Consider the following 27,760-nt stretch of genomic DNA (forward strand, 5'->3'; position numbering starts at 1 on the left):
AATAACATGTCATAAATTTTCTGTAGAGATTATGGTCTACGCAAGTGGCCCCTGCACTGAACTGAACTGAACTGAACTGACCGGTAACTGACGACCGGGTGAAGTAATGAACGTCTAATCAGACTAATACCACAGTATACTGAGTGGAACTAAACTGAACTGAACCGGTAACTGACGACCGGGTGATGCAATAATCCCATGATAGTGAAATGGCCACTAGAAATATCGCATAAATCTCAAAAATGAATATTTTATATTTTTATGCACGTAATATAATTAATTGGCATAATGAAATATCTTGTATTATTTTACCACATGGATTGGATCGTTCCCAGGCTCGCTACGACCTAAATTTATCATGAAAAATATGCAAATGATTTTCTTGACCAAACTTTGTAATTGAATCCAAAACGAGACAATTATGCCCAACGACTTCGTATTTAATCATGACTCCGTACCATCCCGAACCGACACCGAACCATCATATAGTCATGATTATAATACTCCTAGAATGTTGAAATACTACTCCTAAATTTACAGTACTCGAAATTTAGTGAAGGGAGGCCAAAAACATGAAACGCTCTCTCGAGAGTCATTTTGGCACCTTGCACCGTAAATTCTCGTACGACCTCAAAACTGATCCGAATCATGAACGGCCAAAAACATGACCTTCCTAACTTGATGAGGCACTGTCCAATCCAAGGCCATAGGCTAGAAGCCAACCAAGAACTCAAACGAGCCTCCGAACCAACACACCGCTTGCTGTCCACAAAATACAACAGCCGTGTCGTTGCTTCCTTGTATCGTTTTCGAGACTACCGGCCATTGGGGCTTGAACCGCCGACCATAGGCTCTTACCAACATCCTAGGGTATGGTTTGAACCATGGCTAAGGTCCCTAGGCCAGCCACAATTCGCACCACACCCGAAACCAACCTAAAACTCCACCCGAGAACTTAATTCTGCGCGTGGGGTCTTGCGACGCTTCTTGCTGTCATGGACCATTCCAGTTGCCATTTGGTTGACCATGGCACGATCTAGACATCAAGGGGTATGGTGTGAACCATTGTTATGGGCCAGAGGCCAACCAAGATTCTCACCACCACCAAACTCGAAAGTTACACAAGCAGAATTCGAAAGGGGCGAAGGGGCTGTGCATGAGTTTTGATTTAAAAACTGATTCCGCCATGGACCAAGCCTTAAAAAGGCGACTTGGTCACGTCTTAGACATGATATGGAAGTGTTCTAACAATGGATATAGGCCCTTAGGGCAGCCAATATCAGAAACTCCCTCCCTTGACAGCAACTATACAAATCGAGACTCAAAGGGACACATTTGGGGTGTTGCTGTCACATGCGAGTTTCCAGCGTGTATGGGACTGAACCAATGGACCAACATGGTCTTGACACACCCTAGTACATGTCTAGATGCAGCCTTGGGAGCTTGGACACGAGCCAACCTGTAACTCAACAAAAACAGCAAAAACCGCGAGGCATAGAGTGAAGCCAACAAAATCTGCACTACCTTTTTGAAAATGATTTAACAATATTTCGGTTTATTCCTATTAAATCATGCACGTGATATGTTTTAAAATATTAATATGACTTGATTGAAGAGTGAAAGGAAATATAAACATGCCTGGTTTTGTTTTGAAAAGAAAACGAACGAATATGACGACGCGGCGCGGAGGAGACGGAGTGATCTTCCTTCCTTCCTTTTACTCGATTATTTTTCTCTTATTTACTCTCGGTTTTTCTCACTATCCTCTCACGAAAATGCTGTGAAATGTGCACTTAATTTCGGTTGTGAGGGGGGGGGGAATGATGGTTAGGAGAGTGAGGGAGTTGCAATATAAAAGGGGTGGCAAGACCAAGTCTTGCTCTCTTTTGAATTTGAAATGGTTTGCTAACAAAATGATTGTTGGAGAGGGATAAAGGATATGACCGATTCTTCATGTCCACCAAGGCTAGGATAATGATCTAATATTAATTAAAGGGGTTAAATAGATGAAAGGATTATCATGCCAAGAAATTATAAAGAAAGAGTCAAAGGTGGTGAGTTGTCAATGAATTGTTGTCTCACTAAGGGGTGGCCGAAATTTGCAATAAAAATGGAGGGGAAAATATTTCTTAGTTAGTGTATTTTAAATCTTTAGAGCCTTACCTATCCTTTAAATAATTTATTGAATTAACACCTTAATTATGAAATCTAAATAAACTTATTTCCTACTTACCTCAAGTTACTTAAATAATTCCTTAAACCTCCTTTTAACTTAAAATTAACTTACTAGTTAGCTAAAATATACTATGGGAATGTTTTTCTTAATTTTAAATTTTATCTCAAAACTCCAACTCCAGTTCGGCCTCACTGAATTAACTGAAAAGATAAAAATTAAACTACTGCATAAAATAATTAACTTTAAAGAAAAGCATTTAAATACTCATGCAATAAAATCATTTTAATTTAAATACTAGAATTATGCATGACTTATACGTAGTCTGGTTTACAGGTTCTATAGTATAGCTTGAAATTTTTCTTGAGTAAGAGCAGTAAAGGATCCTGCCTTTGCTAATAGTCCCTTGGCTACAAAATCAGCCAGTAACTGAACTTCTGGCTTGAGCTCCTTCTTTGGATCGGAAACTTTGATTTTTCGTCCATCAGCAAAGAGTAGGGTTTGCATTTCGTCAACATCCGATTCTTTTACTTCCGAGATATGTGCTAACCCTTCAGTAGGCAGCTGAAATAGGTTGTCGAAATAGTTCTCATCAATGATCAGTAGCTGACCATTGATAGTAGTAGCGATGTCGCCGATGGTAGTGATATAGCCATTAGAGTCAGATCTTGTATCTCCTTGGGATAGATCTCTTGGGAAGATAATCCCAAAAATGATTTCAGACCAGCTGCTTCCAGATTGTTGAATATGTTCTTCACGGTTTCATCTGTAATAGTCATGATTGAGGTAAAGTTGATGGCCATAGCATTCAGGATAGGAGCAGGTACTTGATTTGCCATTGATAAGCTGATTTTGGAGAAGATCAGTTGGGGCAATAGCTGAGTGATCAGTTGTAGGCTAAGTCACATCAACTGAAGACCATCTAACTGTTTTATTCTCAATTAAAAGATTAAATCAGATATTCCCCCTTAATAAATTCATATTTTATATTTTGGAAATTTAAACGACGGTTAAAATGACATGTAATTAAGGAAAATAAATCTTATGCTCAGAAGATGAATCGTCCAGTGTAATGATTGTGTCTCTTCAATCGCCTTGTCCTTGGCTATAAATAGGAATAACACGGTTAATCACAACTTATCAGCAAGTAGATATCGGTAAAAAAAAATGACAGCAGCAAGTAGTTCAAAATGTCCAGACATGGCAGAGACGTTCATGGAATCAGCTAAGGAGACTCGGAAGACGGCCATGGAGAATGAAGGTTTTGAGAAGATTCTGTTATTTTTGCTAAAGCTTCAAGACTTTCAATCCTTCCAACAGGGAGGATCAGTTGCTACCCCCAAACGGGTAGCAACTATGAGGAAGTATCGGCGGCGCCTTCGCGTTGCTAATGAGGTGGACATCTTCACTGATGAATGTGTCTACCTTTTGATGCTTATCAAAGAGAGGAGGACTCTGAAAAAGATTGTTTTTCAGAAGGCTTCCTAAAAACTTCCACTGGGGAATTAACCAATCGGTTATCCTTGTGGAGGTCTGAGGTGAAGAAGGAAATTACTAATGTAAGCACTTCTTTTAATAAATAAAAGTTTTATTTAGTTTTATCGTTGTTTTTTTTTAAAAAAATTTTCTGCAAACAAACCGATGGCAAACGAGTTACACTCACTAATAATGACTATTTGAAATGTTATTCATTGACACTTAACTAACTGAGCAGTTACCACTTGATAGAAGATTAACTAATCAGTTATAAATGGTAATCAACAAAATGATAATAACAATGATATGATTAAGTCAAATCAATTAAGCCAAGTATATTTTCAAAGTGAGAAAACTTAGTCTCATGTAGTGGTTGGGTTAAGATGTCTGCAGCTTGTTGTTCAGTTGAAACATATTCCAGTTTGATAGCTTTCTTTAGGGCATGATCTCTGATGAAATTATGCTTGACATCAATGTGCTTGGTCCTTGAGTGAAGGACTGGATTGTAAGTGATCGCAATTTTGCTTGTGTTGTCACAAAATATTGGCGATTCTTTAGCATGAACCCCATAATCCTTCAGTTGTTGCTGAATCCAGAGCAGTTGGGCACAGCAGCTTCGAGCAGCAAGGTATTTTGCTTCAGTTGTGGAAGTAGCTATAGATGTTTGCTTCTTACTAAACCATAAGATCAGTCTGTCTCCTAGGAACTGACATGATCCACTAGTGCTTTTATGATCTAGATTAGATCATTCATAATCTGCATCTGAATATCCAACTAAATTGAAGGAAGAGTCTTTAGCATACCACAAACTAACATTTTGCGTGCTTTTAAGGTATTTTAAAATTAGTTTGGCAGCATAAAATTTCTAATGTTTAGGATTTGCTTGAAATTTAGAACACATGCAGACAGAAAATATAATATCAGGACGACTTAAGTGTTAGAGTAGGTGCACGTCGAGCCAAGTGTTGGCCGACTGTTCACGATGAAACTCTTTGTATAAACGATCTTTATTTTAATAATATTTGAATTTATTAATTTGGCGCATCTTTATCTTTATACCCATGCTAGCTGCATAGATAAAGCCCTTGAATATACAAATAGTAGAAAGAATATGAGATGCTCATATGATGAGTATCATGAAACTCATATTTGTAATACTGTATATTCTAAACCGTTCCTAGTCGATTCAGCCGCCACTAAGAAGGATAAAGGCCGCTCGAGTTAGAGACTAGTATCTGCGATGTGAGTACCATGTTTCATTGGTAGGGGACATTGTGATGTCCGAACATGCAGATAGGTGCTCCTTGTAGAGTGCACTGAACAACCCTCCATAAAAGGACTTTCCAAGTGGTTCTCACTTATCGAGTGGAATAGTCCTGGTTTATGGTTGTACAGAATTAGTCCTTATGACCCGGGACAACATTGAGACTCTATGTGCTAGAATTACACTTTGACTTGTTTACCGACTCTCATGGGGTCATCAGGTGGCAAGGTTGGGTGTTCTGTCGAAACACATAGGAGTCGATGCATTGTAGTCGGGGATTCACCGCTTACCTACGGGTATGGATATCCTATGTGTTTTTCATGTATGTGTGGGTTGAAATCTCTGATCAGAGTATGGTGGTAATTATGAAAGGGGTTTCATAGATTACACCATCGATGCAACCACAACATGACACATAGTATCGATTCATTGACAACTCTCGATAAACCAATAGTTGTCGAATCGGTCGGGATATATGAGTTGAAGGGACCGTACTGTACGCTAACCATAATTGAATGGTTCTTGCAGGCACTATCATGTGATACCTAGGGAATCACGTAAGCGATGCTGCTAGGCGTTTAACGTGATTGGTTGGGTACTATCAGACTTGAGTTCTGACGTTCTTACTATCAAGGAGTTGATAAGTAAAAATGGAGCAATTGGGGTATGCTCGAATAAGGACATGTTTAGTCCGAATCACAAAGAGATGTGAACCCACGGCTAGTTGTATCAATGAACCATTGAGGGCCACACAAGTACTGGCTTTGTAAATCCCGAAGAGAAGTAAAATAGTTCAATGTGTTGAACGGCTTGTAAATGTGTTTATGAGCGGAAAAGAAAAATTTAGAAGTATGACTTCTATGAGAGAATATTAATTTTAATTTTTGGAAGTGTTCCTAAATTAAAATTTGGCCAAGTGAATAATGTGTTTGAAAATTGTGATTTTCATAAACATTATTATGGACTAATTAAATTAATCCAAGTGTTGAATTAATTAAACACTAGTGGACCTAGTAGAGTCCAAATAATTATTTTAATTCAAGTGTTGAATTAATTTTATATAATTGGGCCTTGTAGAGCCCAATTGGAAATTATTATTTAAACTAGTGGGCTTGTATAAAATTCAAGCAAAGTAGTATTGGGCTCAAATTGTTTGAGACAATAATATTAGTCCATGGGCCCTTGTGAAGGGTTTCAAGCCCACATGCAAAGGGGATTAGGGTTTGCATGCTTGGAGTAATAGCCAAAATACTTTTTAATAAAATATTGCATGGCATGTGGATTACTTTTTGGACTACCAAGACTCATCTTCCCTCCTCATTCAACTTGACTTGGCCGAAAATTCCTTGAGTTTTTCTCTCTCATTTTTCAAGTTTTGTTCTTCAATTTTTGGAGAGCAAAAATCATTCTCATTGAAAAATCCTGGAGTTTTTCTAGTGCAAAACTTGAGGGGATTTACCTTGTTAAGTGGTGGGCCTTATTTCTTGAAGGAAAGGAGTTGGAGGCTTGTAGATCTTCAACCAAGAAGAGCTAAAGTATTTATACTTTAGTTGGTGCCATTACATCAACCTCAAGAGGTTGATAGGTAAATCTTTCTTAAACATCCTATGCATGGTGTTTTTGTTTTTGTAAATATTGCACATAAACATCATGGTGGCCGAAAATTATAGCATGAAAAATAAAATTTTTGACTTTCGTTGCGCTTCCGGCCACCGTAACCGGTCCGCTTTCAAGTGGTATCCGAGCTAAGGTTACGGTTTTTGTGTAATATTTACGTTATATTATGTTGAGTATCGATTTCTAACCGCTTTGAAATTTTTGGTGCATAAATCTTCAAGGACCGAAATTTTGAGAAACAAACCAAAAAAAAAAAAAAATATTTCGGGCAGCATGTTGCTGCCCGTGAGTTTCGGGCTGCCCGAAATATTTCGGGCAGCCATGTTTGGGCAGCCTACGGGCTGCCCGGAAAATTCGATTTTAATAAAAAAAAAAAAAAATTTTTTGTGTGTTGCCGGAATCCGGCGACGGAGCTCCGGCGACGGCGGTGACGACTAGGGTTTCCAAAAGTGTTTTGGATAATCCAAGTGTCATGGGCCTTAAGATGTTGGGCCATTGGATGGCCAACATAATTTGTGAATTTTAAATGGGCCAAAGTATTTTTGGTGAAAAATGAGTTTGGGCCCTTAAGTTTAAAATTACAAATTGTTGCACATATTTTCTCATAAAATAAATAATTGAAGTGGGACTTTAATTATTTATAGTAAATTGTGATTTATAAGAAATTCAATTATAAATAAATTAATTTGAAAGTAGACAAAAGTGTTTGTATACTTTGTTAATTTAATTGTGGCGGTTAGTGATTGGATCAAGAAATATAATATTGGATCAATTAATTATAGTGATAATTAATTGATGGTGTATGATATGTAATATTTTGCATGAAGGATGATCAAAAGCCCAAGCCCAATTTGCTAGGTGTATGCTAGGATATTTGTGTTGAATGATTGTAATAATTATCAATTTATAAAGTGGGCTTGGTTTATGGCCCGTTCCCACCCCATGAGATGTATCCCTATGTGCCATGGATATTTAATTGTAAATATTAGAATAGGGGAAGATCAAGATTGGAAGATGGTGGCCTTGGTGATTATGAAGATCGAAGACATGTAATATTGGATGCTAATGTAATAGTATAGTTGCATTGCATCCCTTGCATTTACCCTAGGATTGGACCTAGGCCCGTGTTTGGCTCACACGGGCCATTAGTGTTGGGGCAATTGATCATCCTTGTACTGTTTTCTATTTATAATATATGCATGATATGTTATAAATAATGAGTATGTGAGTTATTATTATGATAATAACAAAGTTGCATGAATCCGGCAAACATACGATCAAACATGGCGAGCTTTTAAAATAAAATTAATGATGAGACCTTTCAAAATTAAAAACCCTCATTTTGAATGAGATTCAAAATTAATATCAAGTCCGAAAAGGGGAATTATAAATTTGTTTATAATTTTCTTGTCTTCCATCGACAATGGGTGCATGATGAACGCTACCCGTACTCGGGGCTCGGCTCATATTATTGGGGGAGCCTTGGGTGCCGGAAAGCTGTGACATGCATTGACATGGTGATGTGAACTACGTGGAACTCCCATGATTTCGGCTCATATTATTGAGGGAACTCATGGCGACCGTCCATTAAGGTTCAATATCGATGGGTTAGGCTTGACACGTAAAGATGAACGACGTCTATAATGGGTCCTAATCAAACGTGAGACAAAAGTTTACGTTAAGGGTTGCATTGTGATGCAATTGGGAAACTACCTTTTAGGAATTGTGATTGGCTGTATAATCGGGATCATAATTCGCTAATTGGACCTTACGTACCTACTGAGGAAAGGAGTTTCCCGTTTTCACTAGAGGGTAGTGAAAATGTCAAAACAGTGGGAGCGATAATTTATAAAGTAAAAGTCCAAACTTTATATCTTATTAAATATTTTAAAATAGTCATTAACATTTATCTGTTTTACTTTTCAGTACAAATCTGTGACAATGTCATCAATTCGCAACCCGTTTTCCGTAATTCTCGAAAAACACATTCTAACCGGACCAAACTATATCACTTGGCTAAGAAATTTAAAGATTGTCTTAAACTCGGAGAAAATCGCATATACACTGACTGAGTCGCCCCCTGATGAGGCTCCGACTGACTGCAGTCCCGAGGAATTGCAGACCTACAAGGATTGGTGCGACCATGACTTGAAGGCGAAGTGTTATATGCAGGCTTCAATGAATGATGAGCTGCAAAGGCGATTCGAGGATGCTAAGAATGCTGCTGACATTCATATGCACCTCAAGGAGCTCTTCGGTGAGCAGACTCGGCCTTTAAGGCATGCCACAGTAAAGGAGCTCATCACTTTACGCATGCGAGATGGGACTTCGGTCCATGAGCATGGCCTAAAGTTGATTGGGCTCGTGGATAAGCTCGTAGGCATGGATTTGATCTTGCCATCGGAGTTGACCACGGATGTGTTGCTGTTGTCACTGCCCAGCTCTTTCGATCCTTTTGTCGTGAACTTCAATATGAACAAGCTCGAGCCCAGCCTTGAAGAGTTGGTGAACATGCTTGTGACCTTTGAGTCCACAATCAAAAAGGAGAAGCAGGTTCTTTATGTGGGCTCTTCATCTAGCACGAAGACCGGTCCACCTGGGAAGGGAAAGAAGCGTTCTTTCCAGCGTACCAAGAAGAGCGTGCCCTTGAAGAGGCAAAGTCCGAGTCCCGTAGCGGCAGCCGCGCCAGTGAAGGCTGAAAAGACTGTTGACATCTGTCACCACTGCAAGAAGCCTGGACATTGGAGGCGTAATTGCAGGGAATATCTTGCGCAGAAGGGTTCTGGCAAAGGTATGTTCTACATTGAAGTGAATATCTCTATTAACTCTACTTCTTGGGTATTGGATACCGGCTGTGGCTCACATCTCTGTAATGATTTGCAGGTGATGGGAAGAAGTAGGAAGCTCAGGGAAGGTGAGACCTTCTTGAGGTTGGGCAATGGAGCAAGGGTTGCTGCCAAGGCTGTGGGAGATGTTTATTTATGTTTGAACAATGATTTTAATTTGGTTTTGAGAGATGTTTTATTTGTACCAGACTTGATCAAAAACATTATTTCCATTCCTATGCTTGATATCGATGGATTTTCTTGTTTATTTGGCAAAGGTGTTTGCAATATTTACAAGAATGAATGTTTAGTTGGTACCGGTGAACTTGAAAACAATCTCTACACCTTAAAATTAAAAGATATTCCACTTAACAATGTCCAACGATAACAACAACAAATAAGCGCAAACAAGATACTCTTAATTCGGCACAACTATGGCATGCTCGATTAGGTACATATTTCCTCAAGAAGGATGAACAAGCTAGTGGGAGTTGGCATGTTTGATATGTCCGATATTAATGCTCTCACGACTTGTGAATCCTGTCTAAAAGAAAGATGACCAAAATTCCCTTTAAGGGCCATGCGGAGCGAGCCATAGGGTTATTGGATTTGATCCATACCGATGTGTGCGGTCCGCTTAGCATCACCACTAAGCATGGACATGCCTACTTCATCACCTTTACCGATGACCATTCGAGGTATGGGTATGTGTATTTGATGAAATACAAGTCTGAAGCCTTTGAACGGTTCAAAGAATTCAGAAGTGAAGTAGAGAAGCAATTGGGACGAAGCATCAAGACACTTCGATCGGATCGAGGTGGTGAGTACTTGAGTGCCGAGTTCCAAGAGTATCTTAGAGAGAATGGGATTCTCTCGCAGTGGACTCCGCCCGCTACACCGCAGTTGAATGGTGTTTCGGAACGTCGTAACCGGACTTTGATGGATATGGTTCGGTCTATGATGGGGTTCACGGAGTTGCCGCCATCCTTTTGGGGATATGCGCTTGAGACAGCGGCACTGTTGTTGAACCATGTCCATACAAAGCACTTGATAAGACACCATATGAGATATGGATGGGTAAGCCACCCAAATATTCTTATTTTAGAATATGGGGGTGCCCTGCTTATGTGAAGCAGGCAGTGGGAGATAAATTGGACTGTCGATCCATTTTATGCTACTTTGTGGGATATCCAAGGAATTCAGCTGGATATTATTTCTATCATCCTCAAGAAACAAAGGTGTTTGTTTCTAGGAACGCAACCTTTTTGGAAAGGGAATTTCTATTGGATAGAAAAGGCGAGATGATAGAACTCGAAGAGGTTCGAGAGACACCCACAGTTGTAGAACCCACACCCAATAAGCTAAGTGAGGAGATACAAGCTCCTAGAAGAATCCGAGAGAGTCTCGAGACCACCTGTGAGGTATGGTCTGCTTCTTGAAGAGGGCCATGATGAGCCTAATCTTGGATGTGATCCAAGGACCTTCAAGGAAGCGTTATCGGATGCCGATTCATCCAAGTGGCTTGAAGCAATGGAATCTGAGATGAATTCCATGCATTCGAACCAAGTGTGGAATCTTGTGGATCCACCTGAGGGAACTGTTCCCATAGGGTGTAAATGGATTTACAAGAGGAAACTTGGGGCGGATGGGAAGGTATTGACCTTCAAGGCGCGATTGGTAGCAAAAGGGTATACTCAAAGACAAGGTGTTGACTATGAGGAAACCTTTTCTCCAGTTGCGATGTTCAAGTCCATTAGGATATTGCTAGCCATAGCTGCATGGTATGACTATGAGATATGGCAGATGGATGTGAAGACAGCCTTCCTTAATGGGGATATTAAGGAGAGAATTTACATGTCTCAACCTGAAGGGTTTACATCCATCGGAAGTGAGCATATGGTATGCAAACTTCAAAGATCTATTTATGGTCTTAAGCAGGCATCGAGGAGCTGGAACCTCAGATTCGATAGTACAATCAAAGAGTTTGGTTTTACTAAGAATCCTGAGGAACCCTGTGTGTATAAGAAGGTCAGTGGGAGTGCTGTGACATTCCTTGTTCTTTATGTTGATGACATTCTACTCATTGGGAATGATGTAGGAATGTTGCAATCAACAAAGATATGGTTAGCAAGTAAGTTCTCAATGCAGGACTTGGGTGAAGCATCTTTTGTATTGGGAATACAGATCTATAGAGATAGATCAAGAAGATTGCTTGGTCTCACCCAGTCCACATACATTGATACCATCGTGAAGCGGTTCTCGATGGATGAGTCCAAGAGAGGACATCTACCAATGTGTCATGGCGTGTCCCTATCCAAGTCTATGTCTCCCAAGACTGATGCAGAGATAGCGGCGATGACACGAATTCCGTATGCTTCAGGCTATTGGTAGTATCATGTATGGGATGATATCTACACGTCCTGACGTGGCATTTGCACTAAGTGTAGTGAGTAGATATCAATCCAACCCTGGTCTTCCACACTGGAAAGCTGTGAAAGACATCCTCAAGTATTTGAGAAGGACCAATAAGTTGTTTTTGGTCTATGGGGGTGGAGAACTAAAATTGGAAGGCTATACCGACTCTAGCTTCCAAAGCGATGTTGATGACTCGAAGTCAACCTCCGGATTCATATTCATGCTCAATGGTGGTGCTGTCTCTTGGAAGAGTTCCAAGCAAGACAGTACTGCGGATTCCACCACTGAGGCAGAATACATTGCTGCATCAGCTGCAGCAAAGGAGGCTGTTTGGATTAGGAATTTCGTCCAAGAGTTGGGCGTCATTCCAAATGGAGTTGCTCCTATCCCGGTGATGTGCGACAACACGGGAGCCATAGCTCAGGCGAAGGAGCCAAGGTCTCATCAGAAGTCCAAACACGTATTGAGAAAGTACCACATCCTCAGAGAGATCGTGGAAAGAGGAGATGTCGTGATTGACAAAGTCGGCTCCGCAGATAATGTTGCTGATGTTAGAGTAGGTGCACGTCGAGCCAAGTGTTGGGCGACTGTTCACAATGAAACTCTTTGTATAAACGATCTTTATTTTAATAATATTTCAATTTATTAATTTGGCGCATCTTTATCTTTATACCCATGCTAGTTGCATAGATAAAGTCCTTGAATATACAAATAGTAGAAAGAATATGAGATGCTCATATGATGAGTATCATGAAACTCATATTTGGAATACTGTATATTCTAAACCGTTCCTAGTCGATTCAGCCGCCACTAAGAAGGATAAAGGCCGCTCGAGTTAGAGACTAGTATCTGCGATGTGAGTACCATGTTTCATTGGTAGGGGACATTGTGATGTCCGATCATGCAGATAGGTGCTCCTTGTAGAGTGCACTGAACAACCCTCCATAAAAGGACTTTCCAAGTGGTTCTCACTTATCGAGTGGAAAAGTCCTGGTTTATGGTTGTACAGAGTTAGTCCTTATGACCCGGGACAACATTGAGACTCTATGTGCTAGCGTTTCACTTTGACTTGTTTACCGACTCTTATGGGGTCATTAGGTGGCAAGGTTGGGTGTTACGGCGAAACATATAGGAGTCGATGCATTGTAGTCGGGGATTCACCGCTTACCTACGGGTATGGATATCCTATGTGTTTTTCATGTATATGTGGGTTGAAATCTCTGATCAGAGTATGGTGGTAATTATGAAAGGGGTTTCATAGATTACACCATCGATGCAACCACAACATGACACATAGTATCGATTCATTGACAACTCTCGATAAACCAATAGTTGTCGAATCGGTCGGGATATATGAGATGAAGGGACCGTACTGTACGCTAACCATAATTGATTGGTTCTTGCAGGCACTATCATGTGATACCTAGGGAATCACGTAAGCGATGCTGCTAGACGTTTAACGTGATTGGTTGGGTACTATCAGACTTGAGTTCTGACGTTCTTGTTATCAAGGTGTTGATAAGTAAGAATGGAGCAATTAGGGTATGCTCGAATAAGGACATGTTTAGTCCGAATCACATTATGATGTGAACCCACGGCTAGTTGTATCAATGAACCATTGAGGGCCACACAAGTACTTGCTTTGTAAATCCCGAAGAGAAGTAAAATAGTTCAATGTGTTGAACGGCTTGTAAATGTGTTTATGAGCGGAAAAGAAAAATTTAGAAGTATGACTTCTATGAGAGAAATATTAATTTTAATTTTTGGAAGTGTTCCTAAATTAAAATTTGGCCAAGTGAATAATGTGTTTGAAAATTGTGATTTTCATAAACATTATTATGGACTAAATTAAATTAATCCAAGTGTTGAATTAATTAAACACTAGTGGACCTAGTAGAGTCCAAATAATTATTTTAATTCAAGTGTTGAATTAATTTTATATAATTGGGCCTTGTAGAGCCCAATTGGAAATTATTATTTAAACTAGTGGGCTTGTATAAAATTCAAGCAAAGTAGTATTGGGCTCAAATTGTTTGAGACAATAATATTAGTCCATGGGCCCTTGTGAAGGGTTTCAAGCCCACATGCAAAGGGGATTAGGGTTTGCATGCTTGGAGTAATAGCCAAAATACTTTTTAATAAAATATTCAAAAGAAGTGCAACTTTTGAGACAACTTTTGCAACTACCTAGGCTAGTCTCCCACTCCTCCATGCATACCTCTTGGCCGAAAATTCACAAGGTTTTTACACCAATTTTCTCTCATTTTTCTCTCAAGTTTTGTTCTTCATTTTGGAGACAAAAATTCTTTCTCTTTGAAAAATCCTCAAACTTTTCTAGTGCAATTTTTGAGGGGGTTTACCTTGTGAGTGGTGGGCCTTATTTTGAAGAAAAGAAAGGTGTTGGAGGCTTGTAGATCTTCAACCTAGAAGAGTCAAGTTGTTTACAACTTGATTGGAGCCATACATCAACTTTGCTAAGTTGATAGGTATATTTTTCTTACCTCCTATGTATGGATTTTTATTTGTAAATATAGTGCAAATCAAGGGGGCCGAAAAATGCATGATAAAATTTTAAATTTTGCTTCCGTTGCGCTTATTGCCCCCGTAACCGGTCCGCTTTCAAGTGGTATCCGAGCTTAGGTTGCGGATTTTGTACTATATTTACGTTATATTATGTTGAGTATCGATTTCTAACCGCTTGAAATTTTTTGTGCATAAATCTTCAAGGCCGAAATTTTGAGAAACAAACCAAAAAAAAAATATTTTCGGGCAGCATGTTGCTGCCCGTGAGTTTCGGGCTGCCCGAATTATTTCGGGCAGCATGTTTGGGCAGCCTACGGGCTGCCCGGAAAATTCGATTTTAATAAAAAAAAAAAAATTTTTTTGTGTGTTGCCGGAATCCGGCGACGGAGCTCCGGCGACGGCGGTGACGACTAGGGTTTCCAAAAGTGTTTTGGATAATCCAAGTCTCATGGGCCTTAAGATGTTGGGCCATTGGATGGCCAACATAATTTGTGAATTTTAAATAGGCCAAAGTATTTTTGGTGAAAAATGAGTTTTGGGCCCTTAAGTTTAAAATTACAAATGTTGCACATATATTTTTCATAAAATAAATAATTGAAGTGGGACTTTAATTATTTATAGTAAATTGTGATTTATAAGAAATTCAATTATAAATAAATTAATTTGAAAGTAGACAAAGGGGTTTGTATACTTTGTTAATTTAATTTATAATTGTGGCGGTTAGTGATTGGTTCAAGATACATAATATTGGATCAATTAATTATAGTGATAATTAATTGATGGTGTATGATATTTGATATTGTGCATGAAGGATGATCAAAAGCCCAAGCCCAATTTGCTAGGTGTATGCTAGGATATTTGTGTTGTATGATTGTAATAATTATCAATTTATAAAGTGGGCTTGGTTTATGGCCCGTTCCCACCCCATGAGATGTATCCCTATGTGCCATGGATATTTAATTGTAAATATTAGAATAGGGGAAGATCAAGATTGGAAGATGGTGGCCTTGGTGATTATGAAGATCGAAGACATGTAATATTGGATGCTAATGTAATAATTTAGTTGCATTGCATCCCTGCATTTACCCTAGGATTGGACCTAGGCCCGTGTTTGGCTCACACGGGCCATTAGTTTTGGGGCGATTGATCATCCTTGTACTGTTTTCTATTTATAATATATGCATGATATGTTATAAATAATGAGTATGTGCGTTATTATTATTATAATAACAAAGTTGCATGAATCCGGCAAACATACGATCAAACATGGCGAGCTTTTAAAATAAAATTAATGATGAGACCTTTCAAAATTAAAAACCCTCATTTTGAATAAGATTCAAAATTAATATCAAGTCCGAAAAGGGGAATTATAAATTTGTTTATAATTTCCTTGTCTTCCATCGACAATGGATGCATGATGAACGCTACCCGTACTCGGGGCTCGGCTCATATTATTGAGGGGGCCCTGGGTGCCGGAAAGCTGTGACATCCATTGACATGGTGATGTGAACTACGTGGAACTCCCATGATTTCGGCTCATATTATTGAGGGAACTCATGGCGACCGTCCATTAAGGTTCAATATCGATGGGTTAGGCTTGACACGTAAAGATGAACGACGTCATATTATTGGGTCCTAATCAAACGTGAGACAAAAGAATACGTAGAGGGTTGCATGGCGATGCAATTGGAAACTACCTTTTAGGAGTTGTGATGGCCGATATTATTCGGGATCACAATTCGCTAATTGGACCTTACGTACCTACTGAGGAAAGTGTTTCCCGTTTTCACTAGAGGGTAGTGAAAATGTCAAAACAGTGGGAGCGATAATTTATAAAGTAAAAGTCCAAACTTTATATCTTATTAAATATTTTAAAATAGTCATTAACATTTATCTGTTTTACTTTTCAGTACAAATCTTTGACAATGTCATCAATTCGCAACCCGTTTTCCGTAATTCTCGAAAAACACATTCTAACCGGACCAAACTATATCACTTGGCTAAGAAATTTAAAGATTGTCCTAAACTCGGAGAAGATCGCGTATACACTGACTGAGGCGCCCCCTGCTGAGGCTCCTATAGGCTGCACTCCTGAGGAATTGCAGACCTACAAGGAATGGTGTGACCATGACTTGAAGGCGAAGTGTTATATGCAGGCTTCAATGAACGATGAGCTGCAAAGGCGATTCGAGGATGCAAAGAATGCTGCTGACATTCATATGCACCTCAAGGAGCTCTTCGGAGAGCAGACTCGGCCTTTGAGGCATGCCACAGTAAAGGAGCTCATCACTTTACGCATGCGAGATGGGACTTCGGTCCATGAGCATGGCCTAAAGTTGATTGGGCTCGTGGACAAGCTCGTAGGCATGGATTTGGTGTTGCCTTCGGAGTTGACCACTGATGTGTTGCTGCTGTCGCTGCCTAGCTCTTTCGATCCTTTCGTTGTGAACTTCAATATGAACAAGCTCGAGCCCAGCCTTGAAGAGTTGGTGAACATGCTTGTGACCTTTGAGTCCACAATCAAAAAGGAGAAGCAGGTTCTTTATGTGGGCTCTTCATCTGGCACGAAGACCGGTCCACATGGGAAGGGAAAGAAGCGTTCTTTCCAGCGCCCCAAGAAGAGCGAGCCCTTGAAGAGGCAGACTCCGAGTCCCTTAGTGGCAGCCGCGCCAGCAAAGGCTGAGAAGACTGTTGACATCTGTCACCACTGCAAGAAGCCTGGACATTGGAGGCGTAACTGCAGGGAATATCTTGCGCAGAAGGGTTCTGCCAAAGGTATGTTCTATATTGAAGTTAACATCTCGATTAACTCTACTTCTTGGGTATTGGATACCGGCTGTGGCTCACATCTCTGTAATGATTTGCAGGTGATGGGAAGAAGTAGGAGGCTCCGAGAGGGTGAGACCTTCTTGAGGATGGGCAATGGGGCAAGAGTTGCTGCCAAGGCCATTGGAGATGTTTATTTAATATTGAACAATGATTTTAAGCTTATTTTGAGAGATGTTTTGTATGTACCAGACTTGGTTAAAAACATTATTTCCATTTCGATGCTTGATATTGATGGATTTTCTTGTTTATTTTGCAAAGGTGTTTGCAATATTTATAAGAATGAATGTTTAGTTGGTACGGGTGAACTTGAAAACAATCTCTATACCTTAAAATTGAAAGATATTCCACTTAACAATGTCCAAGCAATAACAACAACAAATAAGCGCAAACAAGATACTCTTAATTCGGCACAACTATGGCATGCTCGATTAGGTCATATTTCCCTAAGAAGGATGAACAAGCTAGTGGGAGTTGGCATGTTTGATATGTCCGATATTAATGCTCTCACGACTTGTGAATCCTGTCTAAAAGGAAAGATGACCAAAATTCCCTTTAAGGGCCATGCGGAGCGAGCCAAAGGGTTATTGGATTTGATCCATACCGATGTGTGCGGTCCGCTTAGCATCACCACTAAGCATGGACATGCCTACTTCATCACCTTTACCGATGACCATTCGAGGTATGGGTATGTGTATTTGATGAAATACAAGTCTGAAGCCTTTGAAAGGTTCAAAGAATTCAGAAGTGAAGTAGAGAAGCAATTGGGACGAAGCATCAAGACACTTCGATCGGATCGAGGTGGTGAGTACTTGAGTGCTGAGTTCCAAGAGTATCTTAAAGAGAATGGGATTCTCTCGCAGTGGACTCCGCCCGCTACACCGCAGTTGAATGGTGTTTCGGAGCGTCGTAACCGGACTTTGATGGACATGGTTCGGTCTATGATGGGGTTCACAGAATTGCCGCCATCCTTTTGGGGATATGCGCTTGAAACAGCGGCACTGTTGTTGAACAATGTCCATACAAAGGCAGTTGACAAGACTCCATATGAGATATGGATGGGTAAGCCTCCCAAGTATTCTTATCTTAGAATATGGGGGTGTCCTGCTTATGTGAAGCAGACAGTGGGAGATAAATTGGATAGTCGATCCATTTTATGCTACTTTGTGGGATATCCAAGGAACTCCATTGGATATTATTTCTATCATCCCCAAGAGACAAAGGTGTTTGTTTCTAGGAACGCAACCTTTTTGGAAAAGGAATTTCTATTGGATAGAAAAGGCGAGATGATAGAACTCGAAGAGGTTCGAGAGACACCTACAGTTGTAGAACCCACACCCAATAAGCTGAGTGAAGAGATACAAGCTCCTAGGAGATCCGAGAGGGTCTCAAGACCACCTGTGAGGTATGGTCTGCTTCTTGAAGAGGGCCATGATGAGCCTAATCTTGGATGTGATCCAAGGACCTTCAAGGAAGCATTATCGGATGCCGATTCATCCAAATGGCTTGAAGCAATGGAATCTGAGATGAATTCCATGCATTCGAACCAAGTGTGGAATCTTGTGGATCCACCTGAGGGAACTGTTCCCATAGGGTGTAAATGGATTTACAAGAGGAAACTTGGGGCGGATGGGAAGGTATTGACCTTCAAGGCGCGATTGGTAGCAAAAGGGTATACTCAAAGGCAAGGTGTTGACTATGAGGAAACTTTTTCTCCAGTTGCGATGTTCAAGTCCATTAGGATTTTGCTAGCCATAGCTGCATGGTATGACTATGAGATATGGCAGATGGATGTCAAGACAGCCTTCCTTAATGGGGATATTAAGGAGGAGATTTACATGTCTCAACCTGAAGGGTTTACATCCATCGGAAGTGAGCATATGGTATGCAAACTTCAAAGATCTATTTATGGTCTTAAGCAGGCATCGAGGAGCTGGAACCTCAGATTCGATAGTACAATCAAAGAGTTTGGTTTTACTAAGAATCCTGAGGAACCCTGTGTGTATAAGAAGGTCAGTGGGAGTGCTGTGACATTCCTTGTTCTTTATGTTGATGACATTCTACTCATTGGGAATGATGTAGGAATGTTGCAATCAACAAAGATATGGTTAGCAAGTAAGTTCTCAATGCAGGACTTGGGTGAAGCATCTTTTGTATTGGGAATACAGATCTATAGAGATAGATCAAAAAGATTGCTTGGTCTCACCCAGTCCACATACATTGATACCATCGTGAAGCGGTTCTCGATGGATGAGTCCAAGAGAGGACATCTACCAATGTGTCATGGCGTGTCCCTATCCAAGTCTATGTCTCCCAAGACTGATGCAGAGATAGCGGCGATGACACGAATTCCGTATGCTTCAGCTATTGGTAGTATCATGTATGGGATGATATCTACACGTCCTGACGTGGCATTTGCACTAAGTGTAGTGAGTAGATATCAATCCAACCCTGGTCTTCCACACTGGAAAGCTGTGAAAGACATCCTCAAGTATTTGAGAAGGACCAATAAGTTGTTCTTGGTCTATGGGGGTGGAGAACTAAAATTGGAAGGCTATACCGACTCTAGCTTCCAAAGCGATGTTGATGACTCGAAGTCAACCTCCGGATTCATATTCATGCTCAATGGTGGTGCTGTCTCTTGGAAGAGTTCCAAGCAAGACAGTACTGCGGATTCCACCACTGAGGCAGAATACATTGCTGCATCAGCTGCAGCAAAGGAGGCTGTTTGGATTAGGAATTTCGTCCAAGAGTTGGGCGTCATTCCAAATGGAGTTGCTCCTATCCCGGTGATGTGCGACAACACGGGAGCCATAGCTCAGGCGAAGGAGCCGAGGTCTCATCAGAAGTCCAAACATGTATTGAGAAAGTACCACATCCTCAGAGAGATCGTGGAACGAGGAGAAGTGTCGATCGACAAAGTCGGCTCCGCAGATAATGTTGCTGATCCACTAACTAAGCCTTTACCAGGACCATCGTTCGAGAAGCATCGCGAATCAATGGGTCTAAAGTATATAGGTAGTTGGCTCTAGTGCAAGTGGGAGATTGTTAGAGTAGGTGCACGTCGAGCCAAGTGTTGGGCGACTGTTCACAATGAAACTCTTTGTATAAACGATCTTTATTTTAATAATATTTCAATTTATTAATTTGGCGCATCTTTATCTTTATACCCATGCTAGTTGCATAGATAAAGTCCTTGAATATACAAATAGTAGAAAGAATATGAGATGCTCATATGATGAGTATCATGAAACTCATATTTGGAATACTGTATATTCTAAACCGTTCCTAGTCGATTCAGCCGCCACTAAGAAGGATAAAGGCCGCTCGAGTTAGAGACTAGTATCTGCGATGTGAGTACCATGTTTCATTGGTAGGGGACATTGTGATGTCCGATCATGCAGATAGGTGCTCCTTGTAGAGTGCACTGAACAACCCTCCATAAAAGGACTTTCCAAGTGGTTCTCACTTATCGAGTGGAAAAGTCCTGGTTTATGGTTGTACAGAGTTAGTCCTTATGACCCGGGACAACATTGAGACTCTATGTGCTAGCGTTTCACTTTGACTTGTTTACCGACTCTTATGGGGTCATTAGGTGGCAAGGTTGGGTGTTACGGCGAAACATATAGGAGTCGATGCATTGTAGTCGGGGATTCACCGCTTACCTACGGGTATGGATATCCTATGTGTTTTTCATGTATATGTGGGTTGAAATCTCTGATCAGAGTATGGTGGTAATTATGAAAGGGGTTTCATAGATTACACCATCGATGCAACCACAACATGACACATAGTATCGATTCATTGACAACTCTCGATAAACCAATAGTTGTCGAATCGGTCGGGATATATGAGATGAAGGGACCGTACTGTACGCTAACCATAATTGATTGGTTCTTGCAGGCACTATCATGTGATACCTAGGGAATCACGTAAGCGATGCTGCTAGACGTTTAACGTGATTGGTTGGGTACTATCAGACTTGAGTTCTGACGTTCTTGTTATCAAGGTGTTGATAAGTAAGAATGGAGCAATTAGGGTATGCTCGAATAAGGACATGTTTAGTCCGAATCACATTATGATGTGAACCCACGGCTAGTTGTATCAATGAACCATTGAGGGCCACACAAGTACTTGCTTTGTAAATCCCGAAGAGAAGTAAAATAGTTCAATGTGTTGAACGGCTTGTAAATGTGTTTATGAGCGGAAAAAGAAAAATTTAGAAGTATGACTTCTATGAGAGAAATATTAATTTTAATTTTTGGAAGTGTTCCTAAATTAAAATTTGGCCAAGTGAATAATGTGTTTGAAAATTGTGATTTTCATAAACATTATTATGGACTAAATTAAATTAATCCAAGTGTTGAATTAATTAAACACTAGTGGACCTAGTAGAGTCCAAATAATTATTTTAATTCAAGTGTTGAATTAATTTTATATAATTGGGCCTTGTAGAGCCCAATTGGAAATTATTATTTAAACTAGTGGGCTTGTATAAAATTCAAGCAAAGTAGTATTGGGCTCAAATTGTTTGAGACAATAATATTAGTCCATGGGCCCTTGTGAAGGGTTTCAAGCCCACATGCAAAGGGGATTAGGGTTTGCATGCTTGGAGTAATAGCCAAAATACTTTTTAATAAAATATTCAAAAGAAGTGCAACTTTTGAGACAACTTTTGCAACTACCTAGGCTAGTCTCCCACTCCTCCAAGCATACCTCTTGGCCGAAAATTCACAAGGTTTTTACACCAATTTTCTCTCATTTTTCTCTCAAGTTTTGTTCTTCATTTTGGAGACAAAAATTCTTTCTCTTTGAAAAATCCTCAAACTTTTCTAGTGCAATTTTTGAGGGGGTTTACCTTGTGAGTGGTGGGCCTTATTTTGAAGAAAAGAAAGGTGTTGGAGGCTTGTAGATCTTCAACCTAGAAGAGTCAAGTTGTTTACAACTTGATTGGAGCCATACATCAACTTTGCTAAGTTGATAGGTATATTTTTCTTACCTCCTATGTATGGATTTTTATTTGTAAATATAGTGCAAATCAAGGGGGCCGAAAAATGCATGATAAAATTTTAAATTTTGCTTCCGTTGCGCTTATTGCCCCCGTAACCGGTCCGCTTTCAGCTGATCCACTAACTAAGCCTTTACCAGGACCATCATTCGAGAAGCATCGCGAATCAATGGGTCTAAAGAATATAGGTAGTTGGCTCTAGTGCAAGTGGGAGATTGTTAGAGTAGGTGCACGTCGAGCCAAGTGTTGGCCGACTGTTCACGATGAAACTCTTTGTATAAACGATCTTTATTTTAATAATATTTGAATTTATTAATTTGGCGCATCTTTATCTTTATACCCATGCTAGCTGCATAGATAAAGCCCTTGAATATACAAATAGTAGAAAGAATATGAGATGCTCATATGATGAGTATCATGAAACTCATATTTGTAATACTGTATATTCTAAACCGTTCCTAGTCGATTCAGCCGCCACTAAGAAGGATAAAGGCCGCTCGAGTTAGAGACTAGTATCTGCGATGTGAGTACCATGTTTCATTGGTAGGGGACATTGTGATGTCCGAACATGCAGATAGGTGCTCCTTGTAGAGTGCACTGAACAACCCTCCATAAAAGGACTTTCCAAGTGGTTCTCACTTATCGAGTGGAATAGTCCTGGTTTATGGTTGTACAGAATTAGTCCTTATGACCCGGGACAACATTGAGACTCTATGTGCTAGAATTACACTTTGACTTGTTTACCGACTCTCATGGGGTCATCAGGTGGCAAGGTTGGGTGTTCTGTCGAAACACATAGGAGTCGATGCATTGTAGTCGGGGATTCACCGCTTACCTACGGGTATGGATATCCTATGTGTTTTTCATGTATGTGTGGGTTGAAATCTCTGATCAGAGTATGGTGGTAATTATGAAAGGGGTTTCATAGATTACACCATCGATGCAACCACAACATGACACATAGTATCGATTCATTGACAACTCTCGATAAACCAATAGTTGTCGAATCGGTCGGGATATATGAGTTGAAGGGACCGTACTGTATGCTAACCATAATTGAATGGTTCTTGCAGGCACTATCATGTGATACCTAGGGAATCACGTAAGCGATGCTGCTAGGCGTTTAACATGATTGGTTGGGTACTATCAGACTTGAGTTCTGACGTTCTTACTATCAAGGAGTTGATAAGTAAGAATGGAGCAATTGGGGTATGCTCGAATAAGGACATGTTTAGTCTGAATCACATAGAGATGTGAACCCACGGCTAGTTGTATCAATGAACCATTGAGGGCCACACAAGTACTGGCTTTGTAAATCCCGATGAGAAATAAAATAGTTCAATGTGTTGAACGGCTTATAAATGTGTCTATAAGCGTTAAGAAAAATAGAAGTATGACTTCTAAGAGAGAAATATAAATTTTAATTTATGGAAGTGTTCCTAAGATTAAAATTTGGCCAAGTAAATAATGTAGTTGAAAATTGTGATTTTCATAAACATTGTTGTGGACTAAATTAAATTAATTCAAGTGTTGAATTAATTAAACACTAGTGGACCTAGTAGAGTCTAAATAATTAAATTAATTCAAGTGTTGAATTAATTATATAATATTGAGTCTTGTAGAGCTCAATTAAAATAATTATTTAACTAGTGGGACTTGAATAAATTCAAGTAGTATTTAATTAATCTCAAAAATGTTTGAGATAATTAAAATTTAGTCTATGGTTTTTAATGTGTTAAAAACCATAATATATATGAGAGACATGCTAGGGTTTGCATGCTTGGGAGATCAAGAGTCTTGAATACTTTTTAATAAAATAATTCATGGCATGTGGATTACTTTTTGGACTACCAAGACTCATCTTCCCTCCTCATTCAACTTGACTTGGCCGAAAATTCCTTGAGTTTTTCTCTCTCATTTTTCAAGTTTTGTTCTTCAATTTTTGGAGAGCAAAAATCATTCTCATTGAAAAATCCTTGAGTTTTTCTAGTGCAAAACTTGAAGGGATTTACCTTGTTAAGTGGTGGGCCTTATTTCTTGAAGGAAAGGAGTTGGAGGCTTGTAGATCTTCAACCAAGAAGAGCTAAAGTATTTATACTTTAGTTGGTGCCATTACATCAACCTCAAGAGGTTGATAGGTAAATCTTTCTTAAACATCCTATGCATGGTGTTTTTGTTTTTGTAAATATTGCACATAAACATCATGGTGGCCGAAAATTATAGCATGAAAAATAAAATTTTTGACTTCCGTTGCGCTTCCGGCCATCGTAACCGGTCCGCTTTCATTAAGTTAGGTACAACAATGAACCTATTAAACCTCTGTAAAGTGTCGTCTCAACTGATATTCCCCCTTGATCATTGTCTAGTTTGGGTGATGAACTCATGGGTGTACTTGCAGCTGAACATGTTTCCATGCCAAGTTTTTCCAGCAACTCCTTCGTATATTTAGTCTGACTCATGATAATACCAGTCTCCGGTTGCTTCACTTGCAGACCGAGAAAGAATGTCAGTTCACCCATCATACTCATCTCGAATTCTTCATGCATTAACTCAGCAAACTTATCACATAATTTGGGGTTAGTTGAACCAAATATAATATAATCGACATAAATTTGTACAAGTAAAATATGATCATTTTGGAAAATTTGAACAAGGGATTATCAACCGATCCAATAATAAAATAATGATAAGTTAGAAATTTTGATAGTGTCTCATACTAAGCTCTTGGAGCTTTTTAAGACCATATAAAGCTTTGTTCAAATGATAGACACGATCAAGAAAAGAGTGATTGATAAAACCTGGAGGTTGTTCAACATAAACTTCTTCTTGTGAGTGACCATTCAGGAAGGTATTCTTTACGTCCATCTGGTACACTTTAAAGTTCTTGAATGATGCATAGGCAAGGAACATTCTGATTGCTTCCAGTCTTGCAACTGGTGCATACGTTTCATCGTAGTCAATTCCTTCCTCTTGCCTATATCTTTGATCTACCAATCTTGCTTTGTTTCAAGCAACTGTACCATCCTCATTCAGTTTGTTTCTGAATACCCATTTTGAAACTATAATAGTCTGACAAACTGGTCTTGGAACTAAGTTCCAGACTCATTGTTATGGGTAAACCGATTTAGCTCCTCTTGCATTGCATTTATCCAGTTAGGATCAGCAAGTGCTTCATCATTTTTCTTCGGTTCCAGTTGTGAAACAAAAGCAAAATGAATAAATAAATTAAGCTATTGATTTCTAGTTCTTACTGAATCAGATGGGTTACCAATTACTAATTCTGGAGGATGTGATTTCTTCCATCTGAGCTCCGTATTTTTTGCGTCCATATCAGCAACTGATTCAGTTGGTAACTGAATGTTTTCAGTTTCGGTTTCAGTTGGAGCTGTATCAGTTGGTAACTGAATAGTATCAATAGGCTCCACCAACTGATTATCAGGAATAACTTCATGTTCAACTGATTTATCTAATACTTCTGGTTCATGTGTTTGAAGGATGTTTTGATTGATATAATTCTCTTTTTCATTATCATCCTCCAAATTGATATATGCAAATCGATCAACTAGCTCAACTGGATCAGTTGTCTTATTAGTTAGCATAGATTCATCGAACACAACGTGAATTGACTCTTCAACATTTAAAGTGTTCTTGTTGAAGACTCTATAAGCTTTACTTACTGATGAATATCCAAGAAATATTCCTTCTGCAGATTTGATATCAAAAGCTTTTAATTTATTTTTTCATTATCAAGAATAAAACATTTGCAGCCGAATATTTTGAAGTATGAAACCTTACTTTTTCGTCCATGCCAGATCTCATATGGTGTTTTCACATGATTCTTATTAATCATTGATCTCTTCTGAGTGTAACATGCAATGTTTACTACTTCTGCCTAAAACCTTTGAGAAATCTCAGAATCAGCAAGAATTGTTCTAGCAGCTTCTTTAAGTGTCTGATTTCTTCTCTCAGCTACACCATTTTGCTGAGGGGTTCTAGCTGCTGAGAGCTCATGCTTGATCCCAGTATTATCTAAAAACACTGAAAGAGTTTGATTCATTAATTCAGTCCCTCTATCAGACCTTATTCGATCAATCTCAACTGATTTTTCATTTAATAATCTTTTAGAGAGTTTAATCAGTTGTGCAGCATTTAGTCTTTAGATTTGAGAAATATGACCCAATTAAATCTTGAAAAATCTTCCACAACTACTAAAGTATATTTCAGTCCCCCTAAACTTATGACTGGTATTGGACCAAAAAGATCCATATGTAGTAGTTCTAAGCATAGGGAGGATGATTTACAACCCTTGTTTTTGAATGAAGATCGTACTTGATTACCAAACTGACATGCTGAACAAATTTTGTCTTTTGAAAAAAAAATTTTGGGCAAACCAGTTACAAGATCATCATTAGTCAGTTAAGCAATAGATTTAAAGTTTAGATGCTTCAACCTCTTATGCCACAACCAGTTTTTAGAAGATTTGGAAGCAATGAAACAAACTTGTGCGTAAGGCTGATCATTCCAACTGACTTTGTAAGTGTTTCCACAACGATTGCCAGTTAGAATGACCTCATCAGTTGAGTTCTTGACTGAACAAGAATGTTTATCAAATTGAACTGAGAATCCATTGTCGCATAACAGACTAATGCTAATCAAGTTATACTTCAAATTCTCAACTAGTAAAATATCTTTGACAGTAAAGTTATCATGGATAAGCTTACCCTTACCCACAGCTTTACGTTTGGAGTTGTCTCCAAAACTGATGTCTGGTCCTGTGTTTTTGACCAGTTGGGATAGTAGACTTGCATCCCCTGTCATATGCCTTTAGCATCCACAGTCTAGATACCAGGTAGATTCTTTTTTGTACCTGTTATCTGAAATCACACAAACCTTTATGATCTTGGTACTCATATTTATTTGGGTACTGAACTGATTAGTTCTTTAGGAACCCAGACTTGGATCAGTCTAACTGGATCGTTTAGGTGACCAATTTCTTGAATCAGTTGAACTCTCAGAGTTATGCCCAATTCCATACCGTTTGGCTTTGTTCTTACTTTCAGCCGATTGAACAGCTGTTTTACTTGGTTTTGAGAATTCATTTATCATAGTTGATTTTATAAAGGTATTGTACATTCCTTTGTTTTCATTAAACTTTGGTTCTGTATCATTTGCAGAATTTTCAATATGACTGTTGAAACCTAAACCAATTTTATCATCAACTGATTTTTGTGCATTCTGTATTTCAGTTAATGTAACTGAAGAATTGTTCCAAGCTTGAATCATTTCGGTGTGCTTTGAAATTTCAGTTTTTAACTGATATATCATCGCTTGGTTCTCAACCATTTCAGCTTTTTGCTTTGCAATTTCCTTTTTTAGACTCAACACCTCAACTGATTTGTCAGTTTCAGTTTTCTTGTCATTGGGATCATTTTGCTCAGTTCCAATTTTTTTCAAATGATTGAGCAAGTTTGTGATACTCATTTACCATGTCGTATAATGTGGTAATGAGTTCCTAACGAGTGAAATCAGTAGAGCTAAAGTCAAATACATGTTCAATTGCTGACTTTAGTTCAGCATCATCTGTCGTTAAGCATTTGACTTCTTCATCATCACTTGAACTGCTTGGGCTTTCA

The sequence above is a fragment of the Primulina eburnea genome, chromosome 1, assembly GCF_022965805.1.
Source record: "Primulina eburnea isolate SZY01 chromosome 1, ASM2296580v1, whole genome shotgun sequence".
Taxonomy (NCBI): domain Eukaryota; kingdom Viridiplantae; phylum Streptophyta; class Magnoliopsida; order Lamiales; family Gesneriaceae; genus Primulina; species Primulina eburnea.